Source organism: Episyrphus balteatus, chromosome 1 (assembly GCF_945859705.1).
Source record: "Episyrphus balteatus chromosome 1, idEpiBalt1.1, whole genome shotgun sequence".
Lineage (NCBI taxonomy): Eukaryota > Metazoa > Arthropoda > Insecta > Diptera > Syrphidae > Episyrphus > Episyrphus balteatus.
The window spans coordinates 50,213,606-50,225,219 of NC_079134.1; the positions used below are offsets into that span (position 1 = coordinate 50,213,606).

Consider the following 11,614-nt stretch of genomic DNA (forward strand, 5'->3'; position numbering starts at 1 on the left):
CTCCAATACTATATACACTGACATGGTTGTAATTCCCGCTCATACTAAACTGTTGGAAGAAGACCGACACCACCCAGCGTTAGACATACATATCTCTAAGTATTAATATTAATAATGTTTCTCTTAATTCAAATAACAAACTTAAATTTGATTACAAAAAATGCAATTTCGATCAACTATAAAACTTATTATGTAATGTGGACTGGAATCAAACTTTTTAAAATTGTAATATTAATTAGATGTGCTTTAAATTCTATAGCATTTTATTTGATTGCTTTTATCAAACCATTCCGATTCGAAAATCATTTGAAATTCTTAAAACTGCAACATGGTTTAATTCTGAACTTAAGAATTTAAAAAATAAAAGAAATAAAGCTTGGGCAAAATATAGTGCATCCCGAGCTTATTGTGATTTTATGATATATTCTGAAATGAAAACTATATTTATTGACTATTCTAAAGAATTGTATACAAATTATATATTTAAAATTCTCTTTGTGTTCTTTTCAATGTATCTATTAAATTCTCAACATTTCCTATATTGTGGAAAAGTGCATTTATAATACCAGTTCACAAAAAAGGGTCTAAGAATGAAATTGCCAATTATCGTCCTATTGCAAAACTTTCTGTCATCCCAAAAATTTTCTAGTCCATTATATGTGAAGTCTTGTCTTTTAACTGTAGATCCATTATCTGTGACAATCAACATGGTTTCATTCAAAATAAATCAACAGTTACTAATTTGTTCCACTTTACCACGTTTTGTCTCGATGCTTTTGAGGATCATAAACAAGTTGATGTTGTGTTCACCGATTTTAGCAAAGCATTCGATAAGCTTTGTCACAAAACACTTATATTTAAGCTAAGAGCTCTTGGTTTTAACGAATCGTTTTTACTATGGATTTCATCTTATTTAGGAAATAGATCCTTATTTAGGAAATAGATCTTATAGTGTGAATTTCAGAAATGAACTTTCTGATCAATTCTTTATTAACTCCGGTGTTCCCCAAGGCAGCCACCTCGGTCCATTGTTATTTATATTATATATTAATGACTTGCCTTCAATTTTGAAAAACTCATCTATACTTATCTATGCTGACGATGTAAAAATTTTTAAGAAAATAACATCAACAAAAGATTATTTAGATCTTCAAAGTGATCTGTATTTAATCAGAGAATGGTGTAATGAAAACAGTCTTTTATTAAATTTAGACAAATGTGTTTTACACGCAAAAAGAACTTTATAACATATGACTATATGTTGGACACATCTCCACTGGAAAAACTATCCCTCTTTTCCGATCTCGGATTTATTCTTGACCAAAAACTGACTTTCATTGATCACTACAATTTTATTGTAAAAAAAGCAAATAAAATTTTAGGATTTATTAAACGATTTGCTCGTGAGTTCCAGGATCCTTACGTCGTAAAATTACCTTATTTGTCTTTTGTGAGACCAGTTCTAGAATACGGCTGTGTAATATGGGCACCATACTACTCAGTTCACATAGACCGCCTTGAGAGCATCCAAAGAAGGTTCATGCGTTTTTGTCTACGCTTTCTCCCATGGTCTCCAGGTTATACACTTCCCCCAATCAATCTTCCGTTACTAACGTGCCATAGGCAATATTTACAGTTATGTTTTATTTTAAAATTAATTAATGGGTCAATAACTTCTCCATCAGCTCTGGATCGTCTAAATTTCAGCTACAGTCAAGCTAATTTACGTAGACAAATTATCTTATGTCCAATATTTAGCAGAACAAATTATGGTTTAACCCTCCAGTAGGCGCGTGGTCTACGGGTGTAGACCAGCCTTTTTTAATGTCGCCATTCTCAGAAAAACATTTTTTTTTTCGCCATCCTTCACAATAGCTGTAGATAATTAGTTGATCTACCTAATTAGTATCATATTTGTTTGTATTTGGATGGCGAAAAAAAATGTTTTTCTGAGAATGGCGACATTTTAAAAAAGGCTGGTCTACACCCGTAGATCACGCGCCTACTGGAGGTTAAATAGTCCCTTAAATCAACAGACACTATTTTATAATTTCTTCATTTAATGTTAATTTTAAGAGTAAGAATTTCAAACAAAATTTCTTTAATGCACAATTTTAATGTACATAGTATATGTAATATTGTATTTAATGTTTTTCTTTTAGTATATAAATTTAATATTAAGTTGTAGGTAATGTAACGTTAGTATTTAACGAATTAAATAAATAAATAAACACCTTAGCCCCTCGGGCTTAGTTGTTTAGCGGAGATTTCTCTGGGGTTAACAGTTTAAAATCTATGCTACCAAACTAATTGTTTCATAAATTATTTAGAATTTGTTAACAAATGTGAAAACAGACGTTTGGAATGACAAAATGTGTTTAACTAGTTTTGCTAGCATACATTTTTGTAATTTTTTGTTGAACCATACAAAGAAAAATATGATAACTCTAAATTATTTTTTGTGTCTGCTGATTTCGGAACATTCAATAGGCAGTGCTGCCAAGATTTCCGGTTTATCCCCTATACGTTTTTTGTTGTAATAAAAAAACACCTATATTCCATTTCTTTCCTTAATGCCTTAAAATAAGTTTTAATAACACATATGTACATAGGTACCTTAATGTTAAAATGTAGAAATCAATTCTTGAAAACCTTCTATATCTTTAAATATACAAACAGAAATACATGCCGTCGGAAAAACATAAAAATTTACTTACAGAACGGGGGAAATTTAGAAATCCATTAGATCAGCGTTGAACAAAGCTACAGATGAATTTTATTAACTCCAAGGACGTTCAATATTCGCACTTTTGTATATCAAATACCTATGTAGTGATATCACGTATCAGTTTCACTTTATATAATATAATCTTGTAGGCGGATGCGGATAAAAGCACTGAACATTTTCAGGAAACGGAAATATATTGACAACTAGGTAGAATTTATTATTACACTGTGCCTTGCCTTGGTAGGAAGGTATTTCCACTCCTGTTTCATTAAATCCAGAGGTGACAGATGATGGGTTAAAGATAAGGGAACACGATTCGTATTAAACCCGTAGTTCTAATTAATTAGCTAGATAGGTATATCCGACACTTTGCCGAAAATTTCTTATTTTTAGCACGCGGCAAACATAAATTTCACGGATTCACAATAAAACATTGAATTATCCTGGGCAATAACTCTTGCAATTGAATTGAAATTTCAACCATTCACCACTACCTTCAAAGATGAGTCCGTATATTATATTTTTATATCTATCAAATCTCTGCAAAGGTATACGGGTAGAGAAATTAATATCTCACACATTCGCATCGCGAATGAAAATCTGTGCAAATGTGTGAGTGAGCATAGCGGATTGTTGATGAACCACCCTAAACTTGCAAATTGCTGTTTCGTTTTCATGTTGAGCATTTATTTAAAATTGTACCGTTACTGTTGTCATCAACCCCTATAAAAATGCAACACTCATTTTGTTGAAGTATTAGTGCGCACTTCAAAAAACGCCCGCTTTCGATGTGTAAGAGTATGCGTGTGTGGGTAATAGCAGCCATATTGCTATTATCTTGTATGTGTACCTACATTTTTTTTATGTACCTACATAAATAGCAGCAACAGTCTATTCATATCTAATTGGGAAAGGACACTACACTACCGGCTGATAGTATTTTTTTAAATTTTTTATTATTTTGCGGGGGGAATAAAGAAGGAGCCTTCAATTTCTTGTGCATACAATGAACTTCAGTTGACCAGGGTCGTGTGCAGACTTTATGGCTGCTTCTAGTAGTACAAATGGCATACAACTGCACATTCAAATGTTGATATATACCAACGTCATGAATATTGAATTCGATTTTCTAATTTGAGCTGAGCAATTTGTTGCTCAGGTTTGGTTTTGCTTTGTTGTTGATGCTTTCTAATGTTGGTTGGTTTATTTGTCGTTTTTATTTTAATTTAAAAGAAAGTGAGTACAAGCACGGCGATGGTAAAAATTTAACTATGGATAGTAGATAGTGACTGTATTTTGTATTATGTAGGAACTTACGATTTATTGTAGATAACTACGTCATGATTAACTTGAATAAGTTATAGAAAGACTGAACTGAAATAAAATAGGTAGGTTCACATTCTGAATTTCTTGCAGAAGCTATTGGATGGAATATGCGAATTGAAATGCAATAAAAGTAATGATTTTTTTTTAAGGAGTTATAGTTTGGCGCTCCAATCTTAATTGGTATCCCAAATGTAAACTAGGAACCCAATCAGGATTCGTGTAGTCCTTAAGGCTCGCTCTTTTACCTGTTAAATGGATAGTTATAATCTTTTCGATCCTAAGTTCTAGATTGAAAATAATTTCACTTACCTACCGGAAATGAAATGGTGCGAACAAACACGAGCCTACTTAGTATCCAATTCTGGGAGTTTTAGAGATGATACCCAAAGACCGTGCCTTTTTTTCGAAAGAGCTTTCATCTTCGTATATCTGCTTCAAACTCCTGTAAAGGAATGTAATACCCAATTTTGCCCTCAATAACACTTATATTTGGGCAGTCAACAACGCAGCAGAAATGAGGCATTTTTTCGATTTGGTTGTTTTTATTGTATCTTATAGTTTCAATGCGCTAGTTTTAATAAAAACTTTTTTATATTATCTGTAGATATTTAATTTATTTTTGCAGGCGATAAATCGTATCGAAGATCCAACTTCACATCACAAAATATAGATAATTGAAGGTGAGTTTTCGCACCATTTTCTTTTCACCAGCCCAGGGTGCATGTAGCTTTTTTTTGTACTTTTTTACTTTGATATTTTAATTAATTGCTGTTTATCTATTAGTTACTAAAAGCTGTTGTTGTTAAAATAGCCCATTTTTCGCGGGACAAAATTTTTTTCATTGAATGTGTTCGGGTGTATGTGTCAGCTGATTAAATAAAATTTTATAGTTGGTCAAAGTGCGGGTTTGTCTCGTAAAGTAGGGCCAACATGACATTTTTTTGTATATCTGACGAACTTTTGATTTGTTTGGATAATTCTTGGAGAATGACCTATAGTACTTATCTATAAAATGAATCCTCAATCGTTATTATAACCATCAGAGGCGGATTTACCAGAAGGCTGAGTAGGCTGGAGCCTATAGGGCGGTAGATTTTAGAGATTTTTCCATGACGACTTTCTGATGTCTTGCAGATAGAATTCTTTAAAAAAATTTGACTTTTTTCTCCCGTTAGTCATTGCACATTCCATATTCTAGCAAACAAGTTTGCCGCCCACAACTAGTAATCGTTTGTATTCTAAAATGACTTGCTCTGGGAGCTACAATTTGTCTTAAATTAGAAATTTATTTGACAGTTCCCTTCGCTCTTCGCCCTCTTTCCTATGACACGATAATTGTTTTACTTAAGCCTCAATTTTGGCGTCCAGAATGAGTCGTTTTTGTGTCGTTTTAGTACAAACGAACTTACGTAATAGGGGTGAATGTATTCCCCTTTTCCCACTAACAACCTATAGATGCCAGTCCAACTACTGGTTGGAGGCTACGAACTGGCTATAGTTTATATATAATTTTGTGATTTTTTTTGGGTGATTTTAGCAAAAAAAAAAAACACAATCGTACAGTGTAGAGATTCTTAAAGTGTAGAGATTATGTAATTTTTCCAAAACATTTAGAAAATGTAACTTTGATGAATTGTTTAGTCTATTAAGTCTCATTGATTGGGATACTTTGCTTAGTGGTTCAAACCTAGATAATAAGTTATTTAAGTTTTATAAAATAATATTTGACTGCTTTTTAGAAACCATCCCTTTACGTCATGTTAAAACTAAAGATAACTATCCCCCATGGTTCGATCGGCATTTGAAATCCTTGAAAAACAAAAGAAATAAGGCGTGGTTAAGGTTCAATCAAACTAAAACTGATAGCGACCTACTAAATTATATTGATTTTAAAAATGAATTCCTAACCAAAACTGGAAATGATTTTAAAATAAATCCTAAAAAATTCTGGAATTTTGTTGATATTAAAAGAAATACTGATGGCCCAATATGTATGGAGTTTGATAAGTTTTCTAGCCAAGATCCTAAAGTTATATCCAACATGTTTGCGGAGTTTTTTATGAAGTCCTTTGAGGAAAATCTCCCATCTGACACTCGATCCCCTCTGACATCTGAACAATATACCCACTTAGGACTAATAAATTTTTCAATTACTGAATCTACAATTCGTGAACAAATTTTAAAACTTGACGACAGTCTAAGTTCTGGCCCTGACGGTTTACCGTCATTCATGTTAAAAAAATGTGCAAATCATTTATCTTACCCACTATTTATTCTTTTTAACCACTCAATTAAGTACTCTACATTTCCTGATCTATGGAAATATGCTTTCCTTAAACCTATTCATAAAAAAGGACCTAGTCACTTAGTTACTAACTACCGCCCCATAGCCAAACTCTCTGTTATACCTAAATTGTTCGAATTGTTAGTTTGTGATGTCTTATCTTTTAATTGTTCTTCTATCATTAGTGAAAATCAGCACGGATTTGTTAAAAAGAAATCTACTGTCACTAATTTGTTAGAATTCACAACGTTTTGTTTTGACGCTTTGGAAAAAAATCTGCAAGTTGATTGCATTTTTACCGATTTTAGCAAGGCATTTGACAAGCTTAATCATAGTATTCTTCTAAATAAACTGTCAAGAATTGGACTTAATGATTCGTTTATAAATTGGTTGTCTTCTTACCTCAGTGATAGACATTATAGTGTAATATTCAGACATAATCACTCAAATAATTTTGTCGTTAATTCCGGTGTACCTCAAGGCAGTCATTTGGGACCACTATTATTTGTTTTATTTATAAATGACGTTCCATCTTTTTTAAAAAACTCTTCTTCATTAATGTACGCTGACGATGTAAAAATATTTCGGAAAATAAATTCATTGACTGATTGTAATCTTCTCCAAAATGACCTACTATGTTTTTGGGAATGGTGCAATAACAATCGTTTATTTTTAAATGTTGATAAATGCAAGACAATGCGTTTCACACGCAAGCATGATTTCATTGTTTTTGATTATATGTTAAACTCCTTTAGTTTACACGTCCAATCCAGCTTTTCTGATCTTGGTATAATCCTAGATTCAAAGTTATCATTTACTAATCACTACGATTCAATAATCAAAAAAGCTAATAGATCACTCGGTTTTATTAAACGAGTTCCGTGATCCCTTCGTAATTAAATGTCTATTTTTTTTTTGTTTGCCAGATCTGTATTAGAATATGGCTGTGTTATATGGGCCCCTTATTACAATGTTCACACAAATAGAATTGAAAGTGTCCAAAAGAAATTCATTAAGTTTTACCTTCGATTTCTTCCTCGGTCAAATTTAATTGAATGGCCTTCCTACCCTCAGAACTTAATTCTCTTGAATATCCCATCGCTTTCTGCTCATAGAGAGTTTTTACAGCTTTGCTTCATCGTTGGATTAATGAATGGATCTATTTGCTCATTCTCAGTTTTGGGTCGTTTCGTTTGAGCCCGTGTCGGGTTAAGAACTAGATTGCCAATACGTCCCAGTTTTAGCAGATCGAACTATGGGTCTAACAGTCCGATTAATCAGTTGATTAATATTTTCAATAAACATTATAACTTAATTGACTCTGTTAACGTAAATTTGAAATCAAAACAGTATAAAATTAGATTTTTCGTTAATTTTGTAAATTAGAAATTTAATTGTGTTATCTTTTTTTTTTTTTTTATACATACATTCATTTTTTATTATTATTGTTATTTATATTTATTTATATTTATAATTACCTGTAACGTTAGGATTTTAACGTGCTCAATAAATCAAATCAAAGTAATTCGGGATGTTTTCGGAATCATCCGTTTATCGGGGAAATAAGTGATTTTAATGACGCTACATTGTGATTTTACCCAAGATTTTCATGATGTTAAGAACAAACCTGTGCATAGCTGTGGTTTAACCGAAGTGACACCTGATTTTCGTGCAAACCATCATTTTAATGCGGAACTGAAACTCATTGAAATAAAATGCACGAAATAAAGCACTTTTATATTAGTTTTCTTGTAGATTTTAAGAGCTGGCTCTAAATAAGGGCCAAAATACTATTTAGTGCCTAAAAAGTTGTCCCTTTGGACAGTGAATTTTGAAGAAAAATATGGACATTTTTATCAATAGCTATTTTTGCATATATTTTAGTTGACAAAGAATGGTTATACTTTAATCTTTATAAAATAACATTTGTACCGATATGTTTGGAATGATATTTCTATATTTATGACAGTTTAAACACAGTTTAAATTAAAAAAAATTAATGGGCAAGGGCGGCAAAAACTGAAAAGCCTATACCATGAAAATTTGTAAATCCGCCTCTGATAACCATCATATTTTAGAAGTAATCTAACGACGAAATTCTCTATAACTAGTCAAAAGTGATAAAAAAGCAAGTTTTCTGCCGAGCAAATTTTAATAGTGGTATGTATAACAAAAATGTAAGTACGCAGTTTTTTAGCCATACGAGTCTTAATAGCGAATTTAAAGGTCTGACAACTATAATTTTGTGCCTTATACTGTTTTCAGAGGTTATATAACGCAAGTTTTCCAGTTAATGTGAATCGGCTTAATTTACACTTTTTAAAATTATAAATATAAAAACTGAAGCTCTATCATTTTTCCTAAATCTGAACATCACAATCTTAAAAAAAATAAAAAAAAAATCTTGTCAGAAGTGGGATTCGAACCCACGCCCTCAGAGAGGACCAGAACGCTCAGATACCTTTCTTTGAAGGCAAGATTGCTCTTGAGTCTGGCGCCTTAGACCGCTCGGCCATCCTGACATATGAGTGAATGAAGTCAAATTTGCAACAAGAGTAAACTACCTCTGTGCAGACCTTGTTTGCATAATTTTTGAGGGCTATTTGGATGTTTTTAACTCTACCAAAAAATAACGTTTCATGTTTTTATGATCTCATCTTCTTGTACCTACGTACATACGGATAAAGTGCTCTGTTCTGTAGTTGTGAAAAATTGTCCACTCAAATGTTCTGTGTTTTTTTGTCAGTGTTTTTTTGTTTTCGTTTATCATAATCAACAGTAATTATGCTTTTGTAGTTAAACAACAATGCCTCGGCGAAGTGAGAGAAACAAAGCTAGTGAAAAGTAAAAAAAATGAATCTTTCGGAATTGAATGACGAAGAAATCGAAATATTGACGGCTTCATATGAATCCGCTGATGACCATGAAGACTTCCATGATTATATTGGAGACCCTGAACCTGATTAGTGATTACTGTTATAATGAGCTTCAATTTGACTACAGAATTATCACAAGTGCCCGGAGAATCTGTAAACGAAGTGGTAATTGAGCTTCCGTTAGCAAGAGATACGACACAAGAATGGCAACAACACGTCAAAAAGTGTTATCTGTGCGGAGCAACCTCCAGAGGATTGAACAATATAGATATATGATTTCTTTTTAGTCTTTAAATAAACTCTTCAGCTGATATAATAAGAGAAATCGTTCATCAATTCAGAAATGATTAGCTATAAAGTGGGGGTTTTAGGGGGCGAGGCAAAAATTTTACTTGAAATCACTTTGTAAGAGTCTCTGAAATTTCAGGTTCCTATCTGTACGGGCTTATTTGATGCCATTCATTCAGTCATCTTGCCCCAGTGTGCGACGCACCGTATAAGCCAAAAAAGGGCTCGGTCACCATTGCTTCAGGCCCTTCAACTATGTCATCACCTGATGGCTTTAATGGATGTATTTAAGGAAGTATTTAAAAAGTCGAAACCATAAAAGGCGATGTTGACAAACAAATGTGCTACACCAAAATGGCTCATCATTTGAGGAAGTATTTGCCAGACACACCGTATCTATAGGGTGTTAAGTTCTTTGTCTTGTGCGACAGCAACGGCTTCTCGAATTTCGGTTGAGCCTTACCGAAGAACTCTGTTCTTCTGCTGAAAAAAGATGTATAGGTCGTCCACCATCTGCCGCACAATCAACTTCCAGCAACCATGCTGGAAAAAAGCTGTACATCCGGTAGCAAGTCTGCAAATTGTGTAAAAAATTCGATACACACACATTTTAAATGTAATATTCATTTATGTTCTTCAAAAGTAAAAACTGTTTTAAAAGTTATCACCACAGAATAATTTGTAGTTTTGTGAGAAATAAAAAAATTATTTTGGATTTGAATCTTGATATTTTTTTGCAGTTATCCACTAAGATCTTCTTTAGACGGTCTTCCGTAATTTTCACCTGGAGCTTCCACATGACATTTTTTGGACAAACAAACTTCATATTCGTATTTTTCAGCCTAAAATTACGTAAGAATAACTGGTAACAAAATTAATCAAAGTAATCAAAATGATTTTATACTTCTTTTTTGAATTTATTACAACATTTTGTCCAATATTTTTTTTCACTCATTCTAAATGTATTTGTTATTAAGTCCTGGAACCTGGCAGGAGCCTATCTCAACACCTTTCTTTATCTTACCGACCGCAATTTTTCAAAAATAATGCAATAAATTCCAAATGCCTTAAAGGCTTAAAATAACCTACATAAGTTGCTATGTTGGATTAAGATATGTAGGTAGCTACTAAAGTTATCTAATTTTGGCCTCTGGCTATAATGTTATACTTATTTACACGTTAAAACCAAGGCCCAAAAAGAATTTTACAAATTCGTAAGCAAACAAGCTATGTAGGTAAAATCCAAGTGTACCCGCGAGTATTTGATCCAAAAAACCTTAAGATCTTTTACATCTTCTGCTTCTTAATCGTCCCCTAGTTGTTCATAATCATCATCACACAGCAGCGTAGGGTAAATTCTTCAAAGATAATATATTTTTTCTTTTAAGCTTTTCGTTTGTAGGGGGTAGTTAGATATGTATGCTCATCATTAAATCAGTTTGGTACATCCATCATCCTCTTTGTGGGGAACTTTGGTACCTATGTTTTTTTTTTTCCTTACAAATACAAACAAAAATTTACCTCATTCCCTTACACAGATAAAAAAATAAACCAAACAAAAATTTAAAAAAAAATTCGCCCGCGCGGTTTTATTATGATTTACTGTGCGCTTTTTGAGCACCTGCCACAATTCGGTGTCAATATGACCCTCGTTCTTCTCCTTAATCAAATGTTCATCTATAGGTACATCTTTCTACATACCTACCATTTTACCTATACCATTACTGTATAACGTAACGTAACACAAACTCGTTCTCATAAGCGGGGAGTTTTCGTCATCTCTGTGAACTTTTTCTTTAAAAGGTTGACAACTTAATGTGCTCCTCACACCAAAGACCAAACCATGGTGTGTATATTCTGTTTCCCGCTTTTCTCTCTCTGGATCTATAACATAAAGAAATTTGAAAAGAACAAACATCAAGATCCAGATACCAGATTCAAATAGAAATATCCTGTGAAAACCAGGAGAACTGAACGGAGGCAGGAGGAAGCCATTGCATCACCTTAAAAGGATAATAAATGTTTGCATTAAAGTATTTCCCAAATGAATATAAAATATCTGCCTACCTGGGTAGCGAGATATACTGGCATTATACGGGGTGGCACACCTAA

At 32.8% G+C, this 11,614-nt stretch overlaps 1 protein-coding gene and 1 non-coding gene across 2 annotated transcripts in view; both read right to left on the bottom strand.

Moving 5' to 3' along the window:
• LOC129917385 (fez family zinc finger protein erm) overlaps window positions 1–3,222 on the bottom strand; it is a 65,801-nt gene extending 62,579 nt beyond the window's left edge. Inside the window, exon 1 of the mRNA XM_055997687.1 lies at window positions 2,718–3,222. The gene's annotated coding sequence lies outside the window, so the exon portion shown is untranslated. The remainder of the gene's footprint in view (window positions 1–2,717) is intronic.
• Window positions 3,223–8,743: 5,521 nt separating this feature from the next.
• Window positions 8,744–8,860, bottom strand: Trnal-caa (transfer RNA leucine (anticodon CAA)). Its single transcript has 2 exons — window positions 8,823–8,860; window positions 8,744–8,788 (listed from the first exon to the last, which is right to left on the bottom strand). It is a non-coding gene; the product is annotated as a tRNA-Leu (tRNA).
• Window positions 8,861–11,614: the final 2,754 nt, after the last annotated feature.